Below are 9,772 nucleotides of genomic sequence, written 5' to 3'. Positions count from 1 at the left end.
ACTCAGGTACAGTCCATTGCTTAGGACTTACTGCTGGCTCTGAATTCAGAAATTACTCCTCTCCATGCTGGGAAATCATATGGAATGATCAAAACCCAGGTAGTCTGTGTGCAAGGCAAGCTCCCTACCTACTGTACTATCTACCCTACTCCTACAATGAACCTTTCGTTCAACAGTTTTTTAAACTTCCTGTCTGTAATAACTTTGTACATCTATACAAACTTTAAAGCTATTGAAATTATATCACCTTAAATATAAAATAAAAAAATTCTGCCTGGCAAAATCCTAGTAAACTTAATAGACAGATTAAGTAAGGAATTAAACCAATCTGAGATGAATATGATTCTCCATTGATTCGTAGGGAACAAGCCCTCAGACCCCGGTACATAGTTCTTTAAAAGAAAATTACTGACATTTTAAAAACTTTCATCATTCATCATGATACTGGAAGAGCATAGATTAAGGGATAAACTGTAAGGATACAAAAAAACCAAGAATACAATAAGTATTTGATATATACAGAAGGGGTGGGCTTTGGCCACACCTGGCAATGTTCAGGTTTCCTCCTAGCTCAATGCTCAGAGATCACTATTATTGGAGCTCAGAGATCATAAATAACTGATGCCCAGGATTTATCCCTATCACTGACATTCAGGCAGAAATGCCTTAATCCTTGTGCTATGTACAATGAGTCTTTTAAATAAATATATTTCAAAAGAGAAACACTACTTTAAATCAATCCAATGTTTTATATATGTCAAAAAATACATACAAGTGCTTGGTGTCTAGAGATTTTGGGTTGTTTTTAGTTTGGGGGAGGGCCTGATTGTGTTTGGAAGGGCCACACTCAACAGTGTTTAGAGTTTACTCCTAGCACTAAGAGATTGATCACTCCTGATGTACTCAAACCCAGGTCAGACACAAGGCAAGCACCTACCTACTATACTCCACTCGCAGGATTTATATTTTTGCGTGATTTTAAAACTAGAAAAAAAAACACTATTACACTAATAAAACAGAACATAAACCCATCAATTAGATACACTGAAGGGACCTTCCATTTCATTAACTCCCTGTTGGCATTTTTACCTGAAGGTCAGATGTGAACCTAGTTGTTTTCCTATTACCTGGTGCTTTATGGAAGTTGTGGGTTTGGATAGGGGCATGAAAATTAATCCTGCCAAAGCTAATTGTGGGATCCCTCTGGAGTTGTAAGACATTAAACATGAATCCTGTCTTCTAGGCATTTTCTTTGCAGCACTTCAGACATGAACAGATTAGTCTGGCCTATTGAGAATAAAATTTGAACAGTGCCATGAACTTGAAATATAGAAAGAAATACAGAAAGATAAAAACACAAACCGGTACCTTTAATTGTGGTTCAAAGTTCTAAAGGTGTTGAAAAGCTTACAAAAAGAGTGTTTGGAGAATGATTTTTCTTTTTGTTTCTTTAATCACTTCCCTAATTTGTAAGCAAGTGGGCATGACTCTCTTGTATAGGCTCAGCAGACAATTGTTCTCCCTTCTCCAAGGAGTTTGAAGGCACCCAACCATCTATTCAAGCAACTGAGAAACATTCATGCTGAAAATGCATTGGAATTTTGTTGAAGTGTGGAATTCTAATCCACATGGATCCTCCAATATGACCTAAATATGCAAGTCCTGAAATACTAAGCAATCATAAAGCAAGTAGAAGGCGTGTAAATTTATTGCAGTGGCACTTAGTGAGTTGGGATGCAGCAGAGCACTAAGAACCCAAACTGCCAATTAGTATTACAGGTGTTCTCCCAGGTGTGGATTGGCCTGGAGTGAGGGATCTCTCATTTCAGTCTTTCTAGTTCAGTACATTTTGTATCTAAAAGTATAAAACTGCCTGAAAAATTAATGAACCAGAAAAATAATAAAGAGGGGCGGGAGAGATAGCATGGAGGTAAGGTGTTTGCTTTGGATGCAGAAGGACGGTGGTGGTTCAAATTCTGGCATCCCATATGGTCTCCTGAGCCTGCCAGGAGCAATTTCTGAGCATAGAGTCAGGAGTAACCCCTGAGCGCTGCTGGGTGTAACCAAAAACAAACAAACAAAAGATAAACAAACAACATCTCTCTCTTTTTTTAGTTAACATGTCTCTTAATTATATCTTACAATTCAACCCAACTTGGGAAAATAAGAAGAAAAAGCAAGATGATCTAAGAGACCAAAAAAAAAAAAAAAAGGTAAATAAAATAATAATAAAGGAGCTGCAGGAAGAGAACAGTGGATAGGGCGCTTGCTTTTCACACATCCGACCCAGGTTCGATCCCTAGCAGCCATATGGAAAGATCCCAGAGGATAGAGCCAAGAGTAAGTCCTAAGCACCAGAGTGTGAGGAAAAAGGGAGAAAAAAAGAAGGGAGGGAGGGAGAAGATACTGTTTTGTTGGGGGGTTGTTTGTTTTTGTTTTGTTTTTGTTTGATTTTTTTGCTTTTTGGGCCACACCCAGTGACGCTCAGGGGTTACTCCTGGCTATGAGGTCAGAAATTGTTCCTGTCTTGGGGGACCATATGGAACACCATGGGAGATATATGGGGGACCATATAGGACACCATATGAGATAAACCGTGGTCCATCCTAGGTTAGCACATGCAAGACAAATGCCCTACTGCTTGCACCACTGCTCTGGCCCCAAAGATACTATTTTGTAAAGAAAGGCAGATGATGGTAGATGAGAAATAACAGTCATCACAAGACTAGTACCAGGGCTGGAGTAGTAGCACAATGGTAGGACATTTGCCTTGCACGTGGTTAACTCAGAATGGATGCAGGTATGATCCCTGGCATCCCATATAGTCCCCTGAGCCAGGAGCGATTTCTGAATGCAGAGCCAGGAGTAACCCTCCCTCAAAAAAAAAAAAGAAAAGAAAAAAGACTAGGATCAGAGCAAAAGCATAGGGAAAAGTCACTTCTCTTGCATGCATCTGGTTCAGCCCCAAGCATTGCATATAGTCTCCTGCACATGGACAGAAATGATTCTTGAGCACAGAGTCAGTCAGTATTAAGCCCTGAACATAATCAGGTGTGGTCCCAATGCAAAACAAAAATTATCTCAAGACATGAAGAAGAATTTTGCAACTAGTGTCTTATTACACGCAAATATTGTCATTCATTCTCTAGTCTGAATCAGTCAAAGGGGAAATTCTCTTTGATTCCTTTCACGAGCTGCATATTCTAGTATCTTACCATGCCTGAAGAAAGTGAATCAGGAACAGTTTGACTCACACTCACCTGCTTTTCAGAACCTAAGTTCTGAATATCAGGACAAGGCTTTCAGTGTTTCTGATATTGAGTTATCCATATATATATATATATATATATATATATATATATATATATATTGGCAGTCTGCCATTTAACATCAGTTCATTCAAAAAGGAAAGGAAATGTTAGTTACTATTGTGTGTACTTCACTACACCTGGCACTTGAGAACACAGTGTGATAAATTTTAAATCCTTTGCCAACTAAACAAGCCAAACAAAACAAAAAGACTTGTGCGGTGGAATGTCATGCCCCACAACAGCAGAGGAAGAGACAGTTAACTTGCTTATAGCAAATGGCCAAGAAAGCATCTCTTCACCTTACCCTTTCCCTCCACTGTTGTCTCAGTGACTGAGATTCACACATGCCTGGTTGTGGTACATTGTCAGCTGCAGTATTCTTGAGGTTCCATTCATTAGCTGTGGTGCTTGCCCACATTCTGACCGCAACCCTCACCAGCAATATCTACTCACACAGTACAATAGGCTGCTCTCAGAGCCAACCTATGACATTCACACAGCGCTTTAAATTGTGTGTGGTGCTGCTGGCCACACCCTCTGGCAACCTTTGGCTTTAGTACTTGCACATGCTTACATAGCTTCAGTGGAACTCTGATGTCCCAAACAACAGTGTTATGGAATTGTGCTCTGTGCATGCAGTGGCAGTAAGGACTGAACTCGGAGCCTCATGCTTAAAAGGTAGACAGTTTAAGCAATTGAGCCAGATCCAGGAACCCCAAACAGCTTCTTAACAAGAATCAGTTCATACTCAGCCCATTGGAATGGAGCATAGGAACAGAAGAATAGAGCTCAGTGGAGATCAGGTGAGACCTCACAATGGGGAATATGAAATTTCTTATAGGGAGTCTGTCCTCTGTGATAGAATTATGAGGAAAGCCAGATATAGAGGAGGATCACTTATGTCAAAGGAAAATACAGAGTGTCAAGGTCTATATAGTAAAGGCAGCCGCCAAGAGTCCATTATTTCTTAGAAAGAAAATGTCCCTAGACCACGAGGCCCCAATCTAGTACCACAGATCACATCACAAGTGGAGGAAAGTCTGGGTAATGTGCTGCCCCCTGGTGGGCATTAGAATATTTTAAGCCCTCAGCTCACAAGCTTTACCACAGATCACATCACAAGTGGAGGAAAGTCTGGGTAATGTGCACAGTGTGCTGCCCCCTGGTGGGCATTAGAATATTTTAAGCTCTCGGCTCACAAGCTTGGCGCTTTGAATCTGAACAGAAGACACACAATGACCCCGCTGGAACAAAACCGGTGGCATGGGACACAGTAAGCATGAGCAGCCTCGTTAGTGAAGTTTGAAGAAGAACAATAGCGAAGAGTCTTTTCTCTTTGGCCCTGGCCGTTCTCAGCGTAGAGGGGGAGGCCTAACCCAACTCTTCAAGGCCAGGGAAGCTTTATACTTCTCTCCTTTCTCCTTTCTCCTCTCTCTCTCTCTCTCTCTCTCTCTCTCTCTCTCTCTCTCTCTCTCTCTCTCTCTCTCTCTCTCTCTCTCTCTCTCTCTTCTCTCTCTCTCTCTCTCTCTCTCTCTCTCTCTTCTCTCCTCTCTCTTCTCTCCTCTCTCTCTCCTCTCTCTCCTCCCTCTTTCTCCTCCCTCTCCTCCCTCTCTCTCCTCTCTCTGTCTCTCTGTCTCTGTCTCTCTGTCTCTGTCGCTCTCTCTGTCTCTCTCTCTGTCTCTCTCTGTCTCTGTCTCTCTCTCTGTCTCTGTGTCTCTCTCTGTCTCTCTGTCTCTCTGTCTCTCTCTCTGTCTCTGTGTCTCTCTCTCTCTGTCTCTCTCTCTCTGTCTCTCTGTCTGTCTCTGTCTCTCTCTCTCTCTCTCTCTCTCTCTCTCTCTCTCTCTCTCTCTCTCTCTTCTCTTCTCTTCCCTCCCAACCACCCTACTCCCTCACCCCAAGCCTGCCAGGGGTGATTTCTGAGTACAGAGCCAGTGATTTCTGGGCAGTGCTGGATGTGACTCCCCCTCCCCCAAATCAAACTTGGATTCTTCAAGTCAACGGGGAGCCAAAAAAAAGTCTGAATGAGGCAAAAAGGGAACAAAGTATAAATCTGGGCTTTCTGAAAATTCATTTCATTCAATGAGGGGTCAGATGCACAGGAAAAAAGCAAAGATGATATTTAGAAGAAAATTAGGTTCTGTGTAAAAAAAAAAAAAGGCTGATAGCCCTTCCACTGATCTATTATTGATGGTAAGGCTATTGAAGAGAGAATAAGTGGAAAGAGCAGAGTTAGCATTTAGAAACTAAGAGGTTTCCTTCACAATATGATTTAATGATCTCAACTAGAAGAAAACTGCTATAGAATATTAAATTTAATCTTCCTAAGCCAAATGAAACATTAGGCAGTATCACTTAGCTTCCTATCCATAACTCCCTCCTAGCTGCACTGTTCTGGAAAGAATCTTAGGAGTAAAGAATCAAGCAAAAGTATGGTCTGAAAAACTATATTGAGGGGATGGAGTCAGTAAGAACTAGAGGACTAGATGAAAGTTGGGGGTTGTTTCTAATTAATAGGAACCAGGAAAGAAGCATTCTGAGAATGGAGTCTTTAAGTCTCCCTTTGGGTGATGCTCTGAGAACCTGAGACCCAACCTGAATTTTGCAGGGACATGAGCCTTGTCTCACAGCCAAAAAAGCCAAGGTCCAAGAGAAGTCACTCAGACTCCACTAATCATCAAGATAGATCTGTGCTAAATGTGTGGAAGTTTGAGCCCTGGAAATTGCAGCTGAAGGAATTACAAATGTCTCTCTATCTCTGTCTGGCTGTCGTCTGTCTTCTCTCTCTCTGTGTGTGTCTCTGTCTCTGTCTCTGTCTCTCTCTCTCTCTCTCTCTCTCTCTCACACACACACACACACACACACACACACACACACACACACACACCCCTTGTCTATGGACCCCATCTACCATTTAGGAAGGTCAGGCATAGAGATTTTGATTGGAAGCTTCAGGAAATGGAAGGAAGGGGGAGGAAGAAATAAAGCATGACTGATTTTTCAGACTTGAACAATGACTGGGGAAGGGTGGTAGTCTCTGAAATGAGGGAGAGGGACATGTCTGAACAGAGTTCAGCTGTGGACACTGTATGTTGAGGTGCTGGTGAGTCACTCAGAGGTGCTTGTAGGCAGATGGAAATGTGGAGCCAGAGCTCAGGAAGTAAGATGGGTGCAGGATACAAAAATGGTTTAAGCCATTTAAATACCTAAACTGATAGCCTGAGAAGTGCAAGTAGAAAGAGAAAAGAGGTGGAATGCCCAAAGGAAAGACTAATTTTGGGATTGAGTGCAAATCTTCTACTTACAATATATTCTCTACAACTGAGCCCATTTTTGGCCCTGGAAATGCTGACAGGTTTAAGGAGGAAATGAAAAGATGATTTAAGGCAGAATTAAAGATGATTTAAGGAGGAAATCAAATCAAACCTTTGGTTTCATCTTTGGAATTTGAAAATATAAGCAACACTACTGCATGACTCTAATATATTCTAATCCAATTAAAAATGGAACCATAGGGGGCCGGAGAGATAGCATGGAGGTTAGGCGTTTGCCTTTCATGCAGAAGGACGGTGGTTCGAATCCTGGCATCCCATATGATCCCCCGTGCCTGCCAGGGGCGATTTTCTGAGCATGGAGCCAGGAGTAACCCCTGAGCACTGCTGGGTGTGACCCAAAATGCAAAAACAAACAAAAAAATGGAACCATATAAAGGTTCTTTCCAGAATGTCTCTATTTAAGTATGCACTACCAAAGTTTACAAATAAGCATAAAACAGTTTTTCATAGTTGAATAAACTATAGTTTTGTTTGTTTGGGGGGCCACACCCAGATGCGATCAGGGCTTAAAGCTCTGCACTCAGAAATTACTCTTGGTGTGTTTGAGGGGCCATAAAAAGTGCTGGGGATTGAACCTTGGTCAGTCAATCAGTCAGTCACATGCAAGGCAAGAACCCTACCTGTCCTAACACACTATTTCTCCAGCCTCTCAAGGTTCAGCAGTTACTGGTGACTGCCACTCCAAAGGTAGTTTTGGCCCCAGCCCAGAACAATTCATATCTCTCTCTTTCTCTCTCTCTCTCTCTCTCTCTCTCTCTCTCTCTCTCTCTCTCTCTCTCTCTCTCTCTCTCTCTCTCTCTCTCTCTCTCTCTCTCTCTCTCTCTCTCTTTCTCTCTCTCTCTCTCTCTCCCTATTTCTCCCTATTTCTGTCTCTCTCACATTGGGAAAGTAAAAGTCTTCTCTTTGATGTACACCAATATAAATAATGATGTAGATTAATTTGTCTTCATGTTTTATTTGTGGAAGTGCCACTCAAATTCTAGTATCCAAAATCCAAGCAATCTGGAAAAGCTAAATGTTCAATCAAAAGATTATCCAAGTTAGTGAAAAATGAAAACCTTTGCATTGTCAACGAGACTTTGGGATTGAGAATTTATTATTCTATATTACATTATTATTTCAAGTAGTATTAAAAAATTTTTTGAAATATGACTGTACACTGTACCTCTTTTCTAAGTAAACTATATAACTATGAGCATCTGTCACAAACAATTGAAGTTGGGCCAAAGAGACAGTGAAGTCTTCCTTGCAGCCAACTCAAGTTCAATTCCTAGCATCCCATATGGTGCCCTGAGTCCACCAGGAATGATTCCTGAGGTCAGAGCCAGGAGTATGCCCTGAGAACTGCCAGGCATGGCCTCCTCAGAAACAAAACAAAACAATTAATATGTCAGTTGCTTAGTGAACACAGTGTAATCTTGGGTTCTTCAAAAAGCTTTCCTCCTCAATGTCACCCTAATGAAGCAGCTGCAAGTAGTCTTGAACTTGGCTTGACTGGGAGGATTGTTATTGATGGTGGCTGAAGCCTTGCATCTCAATGCTTTGTGATCATCATGTCCTGAGATTTGGTGCATCAGTGCAGAATGTTGCTGAGCAGTGAAGCATTCTTCCCCTCTGCACGGTGTGTGTAAGCCAAAAACCTAAGGCAAGTTACTTCACAAATCACTTCTTTTTGGCAGCACTTAGAATACTTCTCATCCTCTTAGGTACCTCAGGAAAAATAGTTTCTACTTAAATTGACTCTCAATTTTAGGTGTGCCTTCACAAGACAAGTTTGCTGTCTGCATTTCTCAGTACAGAATTTCAAATTCAGTTTAGTCTCATCTCTGGCTCTTTGGAAAGTTACTTTTTTTAATTAAGCAAATATATTATCAAGTTCAATATTCATTGGGTGTGTAGAGAGTCAGATAAAAAATTTATATTAGAACATCAAGTATGAGCATTACTTTTACAGAGTCTAGATAACTAGGTAACATCCATATACTAGACCTATACATTGAAAACAATACTCAAGAGAGCAATATGATGCTCGGTGTATAAATGCAGTCAATTGTTTTAAGCTTTACATGATTGTTATGAAGGAAGTTATTTAACCTCACAGTGGGGTCAAACTATCCAGTTTAATTGTGTATTGGGTCAGTATTTATCTTGATAGAATGTGTGGCCATTTTGAAAAAGTTAAAGGACTGTATGTTAAAATGTTTTTGTGAATATCCTCTTTTTGTGAAAATGCATTGTTTGAAGACATGTTTGCTGTATTTGAAGGAAAAGTAAGATTTAAAGCTTACAGTCTACACTCTTTATCATAAGAAAATGATTACAGAGTTGATATTCATATATTATGAATTCATATTATTATGAGTTCATATATTATAATGAAAAAGTTTAAATAGCTTATGATTCTTGATGTCAGGTTAAAAAATGGGTTTCGGGTTAAACATAAGATTGTAATGTGAAATGTAGGTAGGGCACTTACCTTGCTCATGGCCAAACTGGGTTTGATCCTTAGGGTCCTATAGGGCCCTTAAACCACCAAGAGTAATTCTTGAGTGTCAAATCAAGACCAAGCCACTAAATATCACTGGGTGTACTTAAAAAAAATAAGATTTTTATGTAAAATGTTATTTGAAATGTGCCAAGAAATAATTCTGAATACTATCAGTTTTGTATCAGAAGTAACCCTGTATTAGCTCCTACCATGCATTCTGCAGAGGAAGGATAGGACCAGGCAAAACATGAGCAGGCAGCTCCTTGGTGAAGTGAGATTGTTTATCCAGCACTATTTGCACCTGTAGGCTGAGAGGCTATGAAATGTGGCAGTAGAGCCTAACTTCAGCTGCTTCAAGTTGTTTTAACACAGGAAAAAAAAATATTTTGGCAAGATGTTGCACTGACCAGGGCCTTCAGGTAAGGTAATAATGTTAGAGAATAGGCATTAAATTAAATTAAATTAAATTAAATTAAAATCAGCTAAGGCATTTCCTTACATGCAATTGACCCTACTTTGATCTCCAGAACCACCCGAGATGATTGTGGCCCAACATCTTTCCCCATACACAAAAGGATAAATTTCATGGTATTCAAATGCACTCGGTAATGGTTTTGTTGCAAAAGCCTGAATTCACATTC

The sequence above is a fragment of the Suncus etruscus genome, chromosome 1 (genome assembly GCF_024139225.1).
Source record: "Suncus etruscus isolate mSunEtr1 chromosome 1, mSunEtr1.pri.cur, whole genome shotgun sequence".
NCBI classification, from domain to species: domain Eukaryota; kingdom Metazoa; phylum Chordata; class Mammalia; order Eulipotyphla; family Soricidae; genus Suncus; species Suncus etruscus.
The sequence above is the reverse complement of the archived record's forward strand: the minus strand, read 5'-3'. Positions refer to the sequence as shown.